The 16,336-nt window shown below is 39.6% G+C and overlaps 1 long non-coding RNA gene across 1 annotated transcript in view; it reads left to right on the top strand.

Annotated features, from left to right (window-relative positions):
• The window catches only part of LOC134810525 (uncharacterized), a 381,944-nt gene that overhangs the window by 247,331 nt on the left and 118,277 nt on the right, over positions 1-16,336 (top strand). The gene's annotated exons all lie outside the window — the stretch shown is intronic.

The raw sequence follows: 16,336 nt of genomic DNA, 5'->3' as shown, positions 1-16,336 counted from the left end.
AGTGAACAGGAAAGATGAAGAGATCTGTGGACTGAGCCCTGCATCACTTCAGTGCTAGGAGGTTAAGGAACAAGACTGGGAAGCAGCATCCAGGGGTGTTGAAAGAAAACGAAATGTGTAGTGTCTTAGAAAACAAGAAATCATTTCCATGAGAAGGGAGTGGTTAATTTGACAAGGTGTTACTGAGGGTCAAGTTCAATGGGGACAAGAAATGGATTTAGCAAGATGGAAGTCATTGATGATATTGACAAGCAGGGGTCTGGTGAGGTGGTGGAGTCCCGGTTCTGGCAGCAGTAGGTTTAAGTGAGAAGAGGAGAGGAAATGGAAGCAGTGAAATTCAGGCAGCTTTCAAAGAGTCTTGCAGTGAAGTGGGGGAGGTAGAAAAGGGATAGTGTCAGAAGGAAAAGTGAACTCAATTTTGTTAGTTTCCATTTCTAAGATGAGAGAGACAGTATTGTTGTTTGCTGGTGGAAATGACCTAGTAGAGAGAGGAAGCTGACGGTATAGGGGAAAAATAGGGAGAATTGCTGGAGCAAAGCCTGTGAGCAAGCAAGGGGGATAGGATCTAAGGCATACGCAAAGGCTAGTTTTGGACAAGAGCAAGGCTAATTCCTTAATGGGAGCAGGGTGTAGAAGGTCCAGATCCTGGTAGATAGGAAGATGCTGTCGGAGCTGTGGAACTTATCTTCTGAATATTCCCATTTTGTTTTCCAGTGAAGTGGGAAACAAGCTCATCACCTAAAAATGAAGATAGAGGAGAGGTGTTAGAGATTTCAGGAGCCACACATTAGTGAAATAGTTATCTATGAGAGAAGAAACTCTCAATACATTCCAAAAATTAGAAAAAGTCACAATGCAATACAACTGGGACTTAATAATAAAAACAAAAAGTTCTTACTGCCTAGATATTAAAAGCTTGTCATTAAATAAGTTTTGGGTAACTTTTGGGTAAAAAACTAAAACTGTTAAATATCTTGAAAATAGAAGTCATGAAAAAAGTTCCTAAAAGTCTCTGCCACAATGAGCAAATGGGCTTTATTGCAAAAATGCAAAGAGTTCAATTTTAGAATATCTATTAATTTATTCACCATATTAATAGATTCCAGGAAGAAATTCATATGATCAGTCTCATAAATGTTAAAAAGGCATTTGATAAAATTTAATATCCATTCAAGTTTTATTCTTAATACATTGAATATTAGGATTTCAATTTCACTACTATTATGTAAGACTTTTCTGAAGATGATGATATAATTATGCAAGATAAAGAAACTGGACATATAAATACTGAAAAGAAGAAAATAAAACTATCATTATTTGTGGATGACAGAATTTCCTGCCTGGAAAACCTCCACGTATTTATTTAAACCTGTTACAAACAGTAACAGATGACTGAGCACATAGCTAACATACAGAAGCTTACAAAAAGTTATTAGAACAATCAAAAAGTGTTAGAAGATGTAATTTTAAAAAGTCACGTTTACAGGAGTTCCAACAAATATAACATATTTAGAAATAAACTTTAAATGCTACTTGAAAAGAGAACTTTAAAATGTTCCTGAGACAAAAGATTTCAACAAATGGAAAGGCAAAGGAAGACTTGATGTCTTCAACAATATGTTAATTTTTCTTAAGTTGATTTATACATTTAATAAATTACAATATAATAGTAATAGTAATTTTTGATAAGACAGGCTAATTCCAAACCTCAAGTAAAAAACAAACAATATCTTAAAAATTCTAAAAAAAATTTTGAAAAAGAATAGCAATGTTCTAATATCAGTCCTATCAGATATTAAAGCATATTATAAAGCTACAATAATTAAAACAGCATAATGTTAACATATAAATAAATAGCAAATCAATGTAACAAAACAGGAAGCCTAACATAGGCCAAAATACATACAGAAATTTAGAATATAGACATAAAGGATGCATGTATACCTAAGGATTTTAGGATATGATTAAGGTGGCATTTCCCATCATTGGGGAGCAAATAGATTACACAATAAATGATGTTTGAATAACTGGGTAGTATTATGGAAAAAAATTAAAGTGCATCTATACCTCACTTCTCACACCAGAATACGTACCAAATGGAAATCAGAGGCTTAAATGTCAAAAAAGTTAAAGCCATAAAAATCCTAAAAATTTGCTTGTATATACATTGAAAAATGTCTGGAATGATACTTAAGAAACTGATAACACTATTTGTCTCTGGATAGGGGCACTAGGTGACTGGACAAGTGCAGGAGAGAGTTTTGAACCATGTGAATGGTGAAAAATTAAAAAATAATTCAAATAAATAAGCACAGATTACCAATATGAATATTTTTGTATTGCTGAGATTATTGCACAGAGTAGACATTCAATAAATATAAGTCCTTGGGGATGCTGAAGAACAAAAATCTTAATTCTGGCAAACCATCATTCTCCCTTGCCTGAACTCCTCGAAGAAGCTGGGAGTGGCAAGTGGATGAAGGGAGGGTTGGGGGATGGAGAGAATGGGAGGGTAGGACTGTGAGATCCTGTTAGGTACCTTTTGGCATTCCCCACAGTACTTAGCACAGCATCAGCATCTAATAAGAGTGCATTCCATATTTATTGAATTGGAATAAATGTTTAAAAAATTTTTTTTCCAGACTAAAAGTGATATCAAGAATCCCAACTTCCACAGAACAGCCTCAGGAAATCTCCACAATCCCAAGCCACTGTGTAGTTTCAGCCCTAATGAAGGATGATTTCCTCTCTGCACTTGGGAAACTGAAAAGGAATACATGGCCTCACAGGCCCTATTCTGGACACAGAATAGCCATGCTTGTACTCCTTCCAATTTTGTTTCTGTCTTGATTTTCTCTTGTCTCTTCTGTGGACTAAAGCTCTCCCTTCCCCATTAAATGCAGACTGAGCACCCACATTGTGTCAGGATCTGCACGTAGAATCCATGCACACCCTCCAGAGACAGGGCCTGCAGAATGCATTCAAAGATGATAACCCCGTGTAGGAGGGACGTGGGCCCTGGGTTCCCAGCCCTGGCTCCACGGCTGGCTCACGTATCGGCTGGATGACTTTGGGTACCTTGTATTTCTCATCTACACACAGGGGACCAGCATAAAAGGCAGGAAAACAAAGTGTCCTGTGAATGTCAGTTATTGATGCATGGTGTACGGCAAACACCATTTTTTTTCTCCCTGTTTTTCTTTGTCTTTTAGTTTCTGTTTCTCTAACCTTCACCCCTTTACCTTTTCAATGGAACTTTGCTATTTCCTATTTCCTATTCAGACCTTCCTTTTTTCTCAAATCTGGAAGGGAGCAGCTTGCTACTGTTCAATCTGGGGAGAAGATGGGTCTCAAGAGACTATTCCCTGCTAATTTGGCGACCTCTCCTGAATCGGCTTCAGATGGTTAGTCTTGGGCCTTTTAATGGGGAAGTGGTTTGTGCAAGTCATTCCTGGCTGCCTGGTTTGGTGAGAGGGAGGAAATGCAGGGTTGTGGCGCACTGAAGGAAAAAGACCCATGTATGGCAACCAAGCCCTCATGCATCCTTTCAGAATTTGGGAATTGGGACCCAAATACGCCCTGAATCAGCGATGCCTCTCAGTCCTGGCAGATTTTTAAACATCTTTAGGTTTCACCCTGAATAGAAATAAACTTCACAACCATGGGACCCACAAGAATAATTTCTAGTCTTTGAAAAATTATTCTCTATTATTTGATAGCTGATGTGGTAGAAGTGATATTATACCTACCCACAAATTTTAATACTCAGATTATAGGAGAACAATCTATTTTATATTTATGCTTTCTTTTATGGGCCTGATTGAAATAAAATGGTGGCTGGAGTTGCATTAGATTTCTCTGAACAGAGTCTCAACAGAATTGAAAAGAATGTCAGCTGACTGTTCTGAGCAGAGATTCTAAGTATAACCATTTGGTTTGTTCTTCCAGAGATACTTTTTTTGTGGTTTGTTTTTGGTTCTCTTCCAATTTGCATGTTTACCAAAATCCCAAGGAAAGAAAAAAACCATTAAGATTTTTTTTCTATAATCCATTTAAGTCAAAAATGGAGAAGAGATAGAAAAATTTGTAGCTTTCAAACACCATTAGTTTGCTAATGATAGCTTTCATCCTATGACAGTTCTCAGACTGATAAGATGCTCCAAACATCCAGCATGAAGGAAGAGGGCCATTTATAGGCCCTCGCTCTGTCTCTGCAGCTTGCACATGTTTTCAAACATAATTTCATGCCTGCTTTCTGACAGCTCATTAAACAAAGGCCTCTTGGTGCCTATATTGCCCATCTCCCTGCTGAAAGTGTAACATATTTACGGCCTTTGCAGACTGCTGGCTGCTGGCGCCTTCTCTTGCCCGTGGCCTGCCTGCCAACTGCTTATCAGTCTCCCCCAAAGGTGACATCCTCCTCGTTTGTTTAGGTAGTGATGGTCCCCAGTTTGACCCTTGGAGTCAAACAGCAGGGTGATTAGGAGCAGCTCCTGCACTGGCCAGATAAAAGCAATCACATGGTGAAGACAGTGCAAGCTGCTCAGGGGAGCCTCGCTAGGCTGAGTGCTCCCATTCAAGAACACACTGGCAGTTCGTTAGCTCGACAGCTGGCAACGTGCAGACCTTGTGGGATTTCTGCCTCGGAGAAAGCAAACAAGGTTTCAGGAGTGTGGAGGAGCTATCTGTGGCTGTGTACAAGGGTGATCAGAGCCGCTTGTTCCTAATTACCTGCCTCTTGACTGCCATTAAACCATCATTACACATCCAGACCCATAAAAGCCCCTATGAATGCAGCACCTTATACTTAATTTTTATCCCTTCCTCCTGCTTTTGCCAAAAACATTTTGCTGGGGTCCTAGGAAGATAGATGAAGACATCTTGGGTGCAGTGAGAGGCTGCAGGCTGCGGCCATCTGCCATTTCGGGATCTGACAAAACTGGTAACAGGTTTCTGCCACTGTGTTTTCCTGGGGTGGTGCATCTTTTCTTTCTGAGAGAGAAAAGGGAGACAAGGGAAAAGAGGCAAAGAAGGAGGGCATGTCCTCTTTTTTCATGCTGGGAAAAATGAGTCTTGGTTAATTCAGCCCTTAGCTGTTGTAGGTGAATGGCCAGGCTCCAGGGTCAGGGTTTTGTTGAAGCCTGGGATGACCTTGGCCTTGGGAACACCTGTGTTATGTCCCTGGGATCTGATTGATGCCAAAGTAGGACCTAGACTGTGATGTGACTGATGACAACAATGGCCGCTGCATTTCAAGTACCTCCCATGAATGAGGCAATGTGTTAAGCATTTTCTTATAGAACAGTGTCTCATTTAATGCAACACCACTTGGAGGCAGGTAACATTAAACCCATTGGACAAATGATAAAACAGGCTCAGAGAGACTGCAAGCCTCCACCACAGTCTCAGCTAGTCAGCAATTGAATCCAGGTCTGTTGCTTTCCAAAGTCACCATTCTTAACCTCCAAGCTTCTGCTGAATAGACCACTACACTGGTACAGCACTTCAGAATTCACTGTTGCTAATTCTGTTTCCCCTCTGAAAATTCTCAAACCCCAGCACTCATGACCATGAAATGGAGAGGTGGTGAATGGTTGAGAGGCCCAAACATTCTGCATTAGGAGAGACTCCCAGTCGGGGATCAGCAATCTTCTTTTTTTTTTCTTCATTTTTCAGACGCACTGTAGGTGATTCTATATGAGGGATCAGGAGGGGTCTTTGGAACATACTTTGAGAAACGATTTCCCAACCTGGGAGCTCCTGGGGAGAGTGGCCTCCTTTATCCCGGTACCTCCAGTCCCCTGCAGAGTGCTCTAGCACACAGTAGGTGCTCAATCAGTATGGGGGTGGTTCGGTTTGATGGGATCCCCTCTGTGTGTCTTATTTTAAACTGTATTGGCACCTCTATACTCTCTAATCCTCTTGAAAGGAAGCAGAGAATAAATAAATAAAATTTATGTTTCTAACATGCCCCGAGCACTGGTGAGACGACGTCATTCATAGTCACGCAGCCTCTTCCTTATGTGAAGACAGCTGAGCCTCTCTGACCTCCAGCAGGTCAGCATGAAGGTGATTCTGTCAGACCTTATTGTTGTATTGAATATTAACAATAGAATTATCATTGCTCAGAAAACATCCCTGTATGCACATCTGTTAGTGTGCATAAGCATCATTACCTATTACAAATACAAATTATTTGCTATGTTGTTTCTAAATAGTTTGAACTCTAGCTTGTGTTCTGGGTATGGTCTGTAGTTTTGTATGTACTGCAGTTTCTGAGAACTGATCTGTGTGCACTTTAATTATCTGTGCATGTTATTTTTGATGAATCCTGATTTGGAAAGTAGATATCATTACTTACATTTTATGGATGAGGAAAGTGAGGCTCAGAGAAACTAAGTAATCTTCCCATGATGGCATAGCTAGCAAGTGGCAGAGGCAAAATTTTAGTAAGTTCTGTATGCTCTAAAATAACATTTCTATTTCACTATGTTGCCTAAAGAACAAATGGTGATTTTAAAAACGGAATAAAAGAAAATACTGGAGAAAGTAGTGGTAATTATTAATGATGGTTGCTTTTGAGCAATAAGATTTTGGTTCTTTATATTGTTTTATATTTCCTAAATTGTATATGTAAAACTTTTATAATGGCAGGAAACCTTACACACTCACACACACACGCACACACACACTCACTATCAGGGAGCACACTATCTGGCTAAACTTAATTATTGTTAATTCATCAAGAGATTTTTGTTTTAGCAGTTCATTTTAATATATGAGTTTTTGATTTAAAAAAACCAACAGAGCAAATATTAGGGCACAGTAGGACTGCCTCATAATTAAAATATTCTCACCACAATGAAACTAGATTATTGCCAGTGGAATAAGTTTTTATTTGATTCTTAGCAACAGAAAACAGAACAGTAATTGTTATTGTTTAAAAACCACAATTTTTAGAATCTTATGTTTGCCTGATGTTTCAGACTGAGCTGAGGATGGAGTGAAGACTCTTCTTTTTTCTACCACTCTGCAAGTTCATAAGGGATTTTCTCTCCTACCATTTCTATTAATTTCAATAATCACTGATTCATACATCCCATGTACCAGGCACTGTGTGTGAAGAGTGAATGATTTCCTGATCGTTAATTACCAAAATTGGACTTGATTCCCAGCAGCCTTGTAAAGTAGGTTGAGTATGTCCTATTATCCCCCTTTTACCAAAGAGAGGCCTGAGGAGCAGAAACTAGGTGATGTGCTCCAGCCTCTCAGTTAGCAGACAGTGGCACGAGCACTCCAGTCTAAGCTGTCCTGCTCTAACCCTGGTTTCTCTGAGCTGCATGACCTCTGGTGCTTCTGTGGGTGGAAGCTGTTCTTGAGCAAGACTATAATAAAGATTAGATTGGATCTTTTAGTATCATTTCACACCTCGTATTTTGGAACCCATTTGTCACTCTCTCACATCTACCCATGGCCTAGCTGCATGCCGCACCATACAGCCACCCTACCAAGGATATTTCAGCACCCCAGCTCCTTCTGGTCCCCCTCTCCACCCCCTCTTTTGTCTCCCAGTCCAAACCTGGAGAACTTGTACCCCATTTGCTCAGGAAACAGGTGAATTAATCTGTGATAAGACATGATGCGGATTCCCTGGTGACAGTCTTGCTTTTTAAGAGACTTATGAATGTTTTGCCTTTGCCCAAAGCACAACCTAGCAGTGGGATGATTAGATAACATGGAGGCCAATGTTATGGGGGGGAAAAAAAACAAACGGGAAAAATATTATTGAAATGCACTGGAAGAAAAACACATGAGAACATCATTTCACTTTAGAGAAATACTTTTCTTAGTGAATACCCAAATTTTATAACTCTGGGAGATCCATTAGCGAGTGATGACAAAAGCCTTTAAAAAGTTCATAGCCTTTGGGTAAGTAAATCAATTTCTGAGAATGTATCGTAAGAAATAATTCTAAATACATAAAGAGTTTTGTGCACGAAGATGTTCATTACAAGATTACTTATAATATTTTTAAATGACAAAGGGAAATTCATCATAGTATAAATTATGATACAGTTAATTATAGTCATTACAAATGATGTCTGCAAAATGTTTTCAGATAATATGAAAAATTTTCTGTAAGATAAAAATGAGAACAACAGAATATCATTTAAATAGGGATTGTGATAATCATGCTCAAATATCTGAAAGACGGTCTAGAGGTAATTATTTTTAGAAACTGCTACTATTTATAATGTTTTTATTCTTTCTACTTTTTTACTTTCTAAGTTTTCTTAAGGGGAAATGCCACTTTACTAATGGGAAAAAAATTAAATTTGTTTAGAAAATATTATTTTAATACAATTTTTTACTTATTTTATACTTTTATTAGAAAAGAGAATAGTCCTCTAATGTACAAAGATAGGGTCTTTTGAAGTCGCCAGGCTGAAGTGCAGTGGCTGGATCTTGGATCACTGCAAGCTCTGCCTCCAGTGTTCAAGGGATTCTCCTGCCTCAGCCTCCCGAGTAGCTGGGACTATAGGCGCGCGCCACAACACCCGGTTAATTTTTGTATTTTTAGTAAAGAAGGGTTTCACCATGTTGGCCAGGATGGTCTCTATCTCCTGACCCCGTGATCCATCCGCCTTGGCCTCCCAAAGTGCTGGGATTACAGCTGTGAGTCACTGCGCCCCGCCATTAATACAAATTTGTACACACCTCAGAGGAGCACGCAAGTGGCCAATTCCTAGAGTGATTTAAGAAATAAACATGCTATATAACCGTGCAGAAAAGAGTTAACAGCAGGTCTGACTGTTATCCTTTGACAGGCCTGCTTACAAGGTTGGCCTTTGGCTGGTGTCTGGAATTTAGGTTTCAGGAGGGTTCCCACCAGGATTAACTGATAAGAGTGGCCCACTATGTTTAAACTATTTGTACAAATACTATGGTTTATGTGGAACACCTGCTTTCTTCCTGAGAAGCTGGCATTTGAGTCTGTGCTAGGCAGAGGCTGCTTATGTGGCCATCCACCAGTAAAAACTCTGGGCGCAAGCTTCCCTGAGTGACAACATTTCACACGTGTTGTCACAACTTTTTTCTCTGACAGCTTCTGTTAAAAGTATCCAAATGTTAGGCTATGTCCTCCGAAGGTAGGCTGAGAGAATGAAGTGTATTCTGTGTGACTTCTTTGAGTAAGAAAAGACCTCTGGAAGCTTGTGCCTGGTTCCCCCAGGACCTTGCCCATGTGCCTTTTTCTTTTGCTGAATATGCTTGGTTTCTTTTCTTTCTTTCTTTGTCATGTTGCCCAGGCTGGAGGGCAGTGGCTATTCACATGTGCAATCATAGAGTACTACAGCTTCAAACTCCTGGCCTCAAGTAATCCTCCTGCCTCAGCCTCCCAAGTAGCTGGGACCACAGGCATGCACTACCTCATCCAGTTCTTGGTTTCCTTTCAATGGAGTAATCATTGCCATAATCTGACTCTATGCTGAGCTCTGTGAGTCCTCCTAGAGAATCACTGAACCTGGGAGTGGTCTTCAGACCGACCAACAAAGTAATTATGGAGCTCTAAAAAATCACTTTTTCCCCATCTTCATCCTTAAGTATTTAACTATATATAAGCCATAGGATAATGCTTTTCTAAAATATAATATTAATTTTGGTGCTAGGAAAGGGAATTATCCCATGCTTTTGCTTTGCAGATGAGGAGACAAAGCTAAGAGCAAGTAAAGTGATGTGGCCAAAGCAGCATCAGAACCCGGGACTCCTGATGCTCAGTTCCTTTGCTGGAGTACCCCACCCCTTCACAGACGATTGTCTTTCTGTGAATGGGAGACCATGAAAAATATAGGGAAAAGAGAAACAGCAGTAACAACAGAATGCGGAATAAGTGAAGGGTGACTAGGGATATTGGATGCAAAACAGCTAGTGATGGGAAAATGGGCTTTCCTTAATTATTCATAAGAGCTGCATAAATGGCTGGTCCAGAACAGGAAGCTCAAACAGCATGGTCTCAGGCTACAGGTTCAGCTACTGTAAGTAAGGAAATACTGAAAAAGGTGAACCTGTAATGTAAACTGGGCTAACTTGCTCTTCATTCTTCCTTTTTTTTTTTTTTTTTTTTTTTTGAGACGGAGTCTCTCTCTGTCGCCCAGGCTGGAGTGCAGTGGCACAATCTCGGCTCACTGCAAGCTCCACCTCCCGGGTTCACGCCATTCTCCTGCCTCAGCCTCCCGAGTAGCTGGGACTACAGGCACCCGCCACCACGCCCAGCTAATTTTTTTTTGCATTTTTAGTAGAGAAGGGGTTTCACCATGTTAGCCAGGATGGTCTCGATCTCCTGACCTTGTGATCTGCCTGTCTCAGCCTCCTGAAATGCTGAGATTACGGGCGAGAGCCTTGGTGCCCGGCCCTTGCTCTTCATTCTTTTGACTAGTAGTTATTCCAAGCCATTAAACATGCATTTTGTTAGCATTGCCCCTTGGAAATACACATGTCCCAACCCAGGTTGACCAAAATAAAAGTGAATATTTAGATGCTGATTCCAAGATGAATTGAATTGGTATCTCACTAAATGAGTGTCAGGTAGGCCACAGCTTCCTGACTTGCTTTCTAAGCAAGAGAAGAGGAGAGTTACAGGGAAGGAGATTCTTTAAAAACCGGGAGCTTTCAATCAAATGTCTGTGTCTTATTCACCAAATATTTTTTAATAAATTTAAAAACCTGCCAACTCACACTCATCACTTAAAAACAAATGGCAGAATATTGTTTTTTTGCATCTGCAATGCACTTACCGTAATTCTGTTCATTCAAGGGGTAAAATCATTGATCATGTAATTAAGAGCCATTCATTCTTTTATTGGGAGCCTGAAGAGGAACATAACACATGTCTAGAGGACCTATACCCTTTTGTTTCTAACAGGAACCCGGTACAGAACTTGCACGTAGTTAAGTACTAAGTATATTTTCTTTTAATTGATAACTGGGTGAATTCTGGCTTAAGGCAGCATGTGAAGTTGCCTCCCACAATTTATTCCTAACTGCCACCAAGAAATATGGAAAAAGTAGAAGGGAAGGAAAGAAAGAAGGAGAGAGAGAGAGGGGAAGAAATGAGGTGCCAAAACCTAATGAGGAAAATGAAAACACTTGAAAGATGCCAAAACTTTAAAAAGTGGCAGCAGATGAAAAGTATGGGAAGGGGTGAAGTTATCCCTATACCTACTCATCAAGGTCTTTCTAGTGCACTGAAAAACTCCTGAAACTTATCACCAATGTCCCTGTATTTGTCTGCTTGAGATGCCGTAACAAAATCCCACAGACTGAGGGGCATAAACAATAGAAATTTATTTTTTCACTATGGGGAGGCTAGAAGTTCAAGATGAAGGTGCCAGCAAGGTTGGTTTCTGTTGACACCTGTCTTCTTGGTTTACAGATGTCTGCCTTCTCAATATCCTCACATGGCCTTTCCTCTGAGCAGCATGGAGAGAGACGGATAGAGACGGAGGGAGGGAGAGAGTGAGAGAGATTGAGAGAGAGAGAGAGAGAGAGAGAAGTCTCTGGTACCTTTTCCTCTTCTTACAAGAACATCAGTCCTAGCAGATTAGGTCTGAACCCTTAATGATCCCATTTAATCTTAATCACATTCTTAAAGGCACTATCTCCAAATATAGTCACATTGGGATTAGGGCTTAAATATATGAATTTGGGGGAGACCAATTCCGTTTATAATAGTCCCCAAACTGAATGGGTATCTGCATTCTTTTTTCTATTTCTATATTCATGAAGCACTTGGAGTTTTTTCCTTAACTCTTTGCCAAGCGTTGTAAGTTACATCAAAGAAATCAAATGTTTATAGTCCACAATCTGGGTTCATTCTTTCTCTAGATTTTCTCAAACTTTGTTCCTTCCTATTAAATCTTTTCTTAAAAACAAACAAATGCCCATACAGAGAAAACTGTTGTCAAATTAGTACTATACCTTTGTTCCAATAACACTGGGAAGCTGAACACTGGCATTTGGGCAACCCAGACTGCCTTCTGAAGCCTTTGGCAGTTGTAGAGTTACTTTGGGCACACGTAGGAAATTATATCCAGCTGATGACACCAACAATGTAAATTACAATTAGTTAATTTGTTGATTTTACAAAGCAAATCATTTAATGTCAGGTATCTTGGTCTAGTTCAAACTAGACGAGGGTTTGGTTACCCCAATTAAAATCTGGGCTTCTCTCCTTAAAGTAACATATTGTTCTGAAGAGGCCAATGTACCATCTTAACTATATTCACTTACCTTAGTCCAAATGTGAACAAACAAAATACACAGCACTGAGAACTTGCTTTTTGCAGGGGGGAAAAATCCTTATAATGGTCTTTCAGTTAAAAAAAAATGTTTCAAACTCTTTCTGCCTCTCTCAAGATCTGTCTCTAATAATTCTAGATTTGATCTTTACATTTAATATTTTAGAGGTTCAATATGTAGCTTTACAACTTAATTGATTATAATATTTTTATCAGTCTTAATGAGTGAGGGTGAAATATGTGCACTATTTAAGCTTTTTTAATTTTAAAAAATTCTTTAATTTTTTTCTATTTTCTATTTTTTTGTCTTAATTTGTATTCCTAGATCTCTTCTGTTGGTGAATATTGGTAGCATTGATGAAGGGATGATCCAACAACAAAAGTTCTGGAGAGAAAATAGACACCTCCCTCCCCATTCAACGCCTTCAGTCCTATGGCCATAATCCTCCCAGTTAGAAGGCATTTGGGGAAATAATGAACATAATTAGCATTTACCTATACAGAATCACAACTAAGTGATTGCTTACTACTTTCTCTCTTTTTACGCCTTCCTATTTCTTTCCCTAGTGGGTTCAGCATGGGAAAAGACTGGCTTTGTATCATCCCAGAGTCATGGAGCAGATTTCCATACTGACCCCAAAGACCATCTGATGAAAACATGATCCCTTTTGTTCTATAGGGATATATAAAAACATTATAAATCAGCATCTTATTTGCTCATTTATATCTTCCATTTCTGTGATGTTTGACAGTTGTTTTGTCGATGGCAACTACCATATGTTAAAAATGAGCTTCTGGAATGCAATTCTGGCTTGTGTCCATCAGAGAAGGAAATTCTGGAATGCCCTACAATTTGTACTTTCCTAGTAATTCTTGATTCTTAAGACATTCTATGAATGCTCTCGTTGGAGAAAAAGTTAGAACAAAATCCACTTCTTTTAAGCAATCACAAAAATTAGGTGTCTGAATGTACAAGGTATCGATGTTTGGGCAAAATTGAAATTATTGTGCTTGTTTCATGGGAAAAGCTTAGGGGAGTTTATTGTCCTAAGTTGGGTTTCCTGAAAACAGACTCACAGCCTTTGAGGCAGAGATTTGCATGCTGGCAGTTTGTTTGGGAATGAACTTGAGAATATTTGTAAGGAAGAGAAGGATGCAGGAAGAAGCAGAGGGAGAAGTTGTACCACAATGCAGTTGCAATGGAGGACTCAGCCAATCTTACTGGGAGCTCTGGAGCTGCAATGGGCCTTCAGAATTGTCACAAATTGAGGCAAGGGGCTGCGCCTTTGTATCCCTGCATCAATAAATTATGAGACTCAGGCCACCTCTGGGGAGGGGCAAGGCTGCTTCCTTTGGCAGAGGGCAGTTCTCAGAAAGGATCACAATTGTGAACATTTAGCAACCAATCCTCCCTGCTTCTGGGAGAATGAGTGCCTCAGTCATGAATTGGTTACACCACATACACGCTGTTTTGTATCTTCACAAAATGTGTGCATGTTTCAAAGAGGGAATCATCGGACCATCCTTTTAGTTAGAATTGTACTGTGTTTTGACAGTCCTTAAACTCAGGTGCACAAGAAATTTCATATTATGTATGATATTACTTAAGTTCAACTTCAAGTCCCCATCCTGCCGGGATACATTGGAAATGTAACTTCAGTCATGCTCAGGACTTCTTTTCTAACTTGGGCTATTTCTAGGTTCCAGGGTCTTAAGCAGGACCAAGTCTTGGGGGCAGGGTAAAGAAGTAGGAAATGGTTACTTATAGCATGGCCATTCTGGTTGCCCCTGAGAAGACCACTGATCCCTTTTGCTTTGTCCCTTCAAGGCCATGCTTGGGAAACACCTATACTTATGGTGCTACTTCCTTAGTCATTTTTTTCTGGACATTTGTCACCTACAACATTTATAAGCCACTTCTTTTTCCTGCAAACGCCAATCTCCTTGAATTTTCAGCAACCAAAATAAAATTCTTCTTGGCTAGAGGCAGACAGGACTGGGTCCTCAAACCTTCCTTGAAGGAAATACTTGCAGCCTTCCTTTCTCAGGAATCCAATAAAGAAAGAAAAACAAAACAGGTAAGTTCTATATTAAAAGGGCCTGAAGATTAATTTTTTGCTAAATCACTTCAAGGGTTCTTACTTGCTACATAGTCTGGTTACAAGAAAAAAGTAACATTTTTCAATAGTCTCCGTTAATTGGGTCTTATATACAAGACAATTTCAAGAACAGTTGTCCAAAATGACTCTTAAGTTGAAAGGTTGCCTCTTTGAGGCTAAGTTGGAATATAAACACATTGAAACATTTTCTTTTTAATGTATCCAAATTTTAGGCTATTTCTCTCCAAACTAGCCTGTGTATTGTAATGATTTCTGTTAGCAAGCATTTTGAACTTAAAACACTATTTCTGACACACCAGCGATGTAATCAGCTACAGGCAGCCCCAATCTTTGAATGTGTACCTTGCCAAAAAATTGTTTGCACATCTGTTTTTATTAGACTATATGTTCTAAATGTCACAAAACAATAGCATAAATTTTGTGTGTGATGTCTTTCTGTGTGTGTAAAGACTCTGAGCTCTATATGCCAGGGATGTTTCCTTTCTCCCACTCTTTCTCCCTTATCATAGTATTTAATATTTACATAAGGAAACTAATATGTGCTCAATGCAGAAAAACTCAGGAAACAAAGGAAATAAATTTTAATCACCCATAATCTCATCACTGCTAACGTTAGGTATATAACCTAGTATTTTTTCTAAGCTTGAGAATACATACTTTTTACATTTTTTAAACTTTTATTTTAGGTTCAGGGGTACATGTGCAGGTTTGTTATATAGGTAAACTCATGTCACAAGGGTTTGTAGTACAGATTATTTTGTCACCCCAGTACTAAGCCTACAACCCATTAGTTATTTTTTCTGATCCTCTCCTTTCACCCACCCTCCACCCTGCAGTAAGCCCCAGTGTGTTGTTCTCCTCTGTGTGTCCATGTATTCTCATCATTTAGCTCCCACGTATAAGTGAGAACATGTGATATTTGGTTTTCTGCTTCTGCATTAGTTAGCTAAAAATAAGACCTCCAGTTCCAACCATGCCCATGCAAAGGACATGATCTCATTCTTTTTTTATGTCTCCATAGTAGGGAATAGATTGTTTTAAATAAAAATATTCTATTGTACATTGTTTTGTAATATTCTTGATTTCACTTGGTAATATACTGGACACATAAAAGGTTGATATTTTAGGAAGATGACACAGTCCCACTTCCCATTCTGCACCTGTATTCCATGCCCTTGCTCTCTTCTTTCAGATTTCAGCTCTTAATCTCCCACTAGCACCTGCTTTCCCCTTCACACCACGGCAGCATGCTCTCAGGCCACCTGGCTCCCTTCTCATTCCCCTGATTAAAACATCTTCAGTTCTGGGATACATGTACAGAACGTGCAGGTTTGTTACATAGGTATACATGTGCCATGATGGTTTGCTGCACCCATCAACCCATTGTCTACATTAAGTATTTCTCCTAATGCTATCCCTCCCCTAGTCCCCCACCTCCTGACAGGCCCCAGTGTGTGATGTTCCCCTCTTGGTGTCCATGTGTTCTCATTGTTCAACTCCCAGAACTTAAAGTATAATAATAATAAGAATAACAATCTTCAGTGCAGCTGATCTTTTTTGGAGTTTGGAAAGAAATCTGAGTGACAATATTCACATCGTGGGGAAATGACAGGTAGCATCTTAACACCTGTCCCCCAAGTTGCTTTTCTAAGGAACAAGGAATCCTTAATTGAAGTACTTTCAAGCAAGGTAATATTACAAACTGTCCTCATAACTTTCATCCTCTATGTGTCTAAAAGCTAACTTCTTATCTTCAACAAGACTTGAATCCTCAACCTTATTCTTGTCTCCCCTCCAACCTTTCTTCTCCCCTGACCCCATCCCAACTCAATCAGGCCACAGGCCTGTAGGATTTTACTTCCAGTTCCCTCATGCAGCAGCCCTTTCTCTCTATGCTTTCTCTTGCTGTCCTAAGGAGAC

This window comes from Pan troglodytes, chromosome 6, assembly GCF_028858775.2.
Source record: "Pan troglodytes isolate AG18354 chromosome 6, NHGRI_mPanTro3-v2.0_pri, whole genome shotgun sequence".
In the NCBI taxonomy this organism is placed as follows: Eukaryota; Metazoa; Chordata; class Mammalia; order Primates; family Hominidae; genus Pan; species Pan troglodytes.
This window is presented reverse-complemented; position numbering and strand designations above follow the sequence as displayed.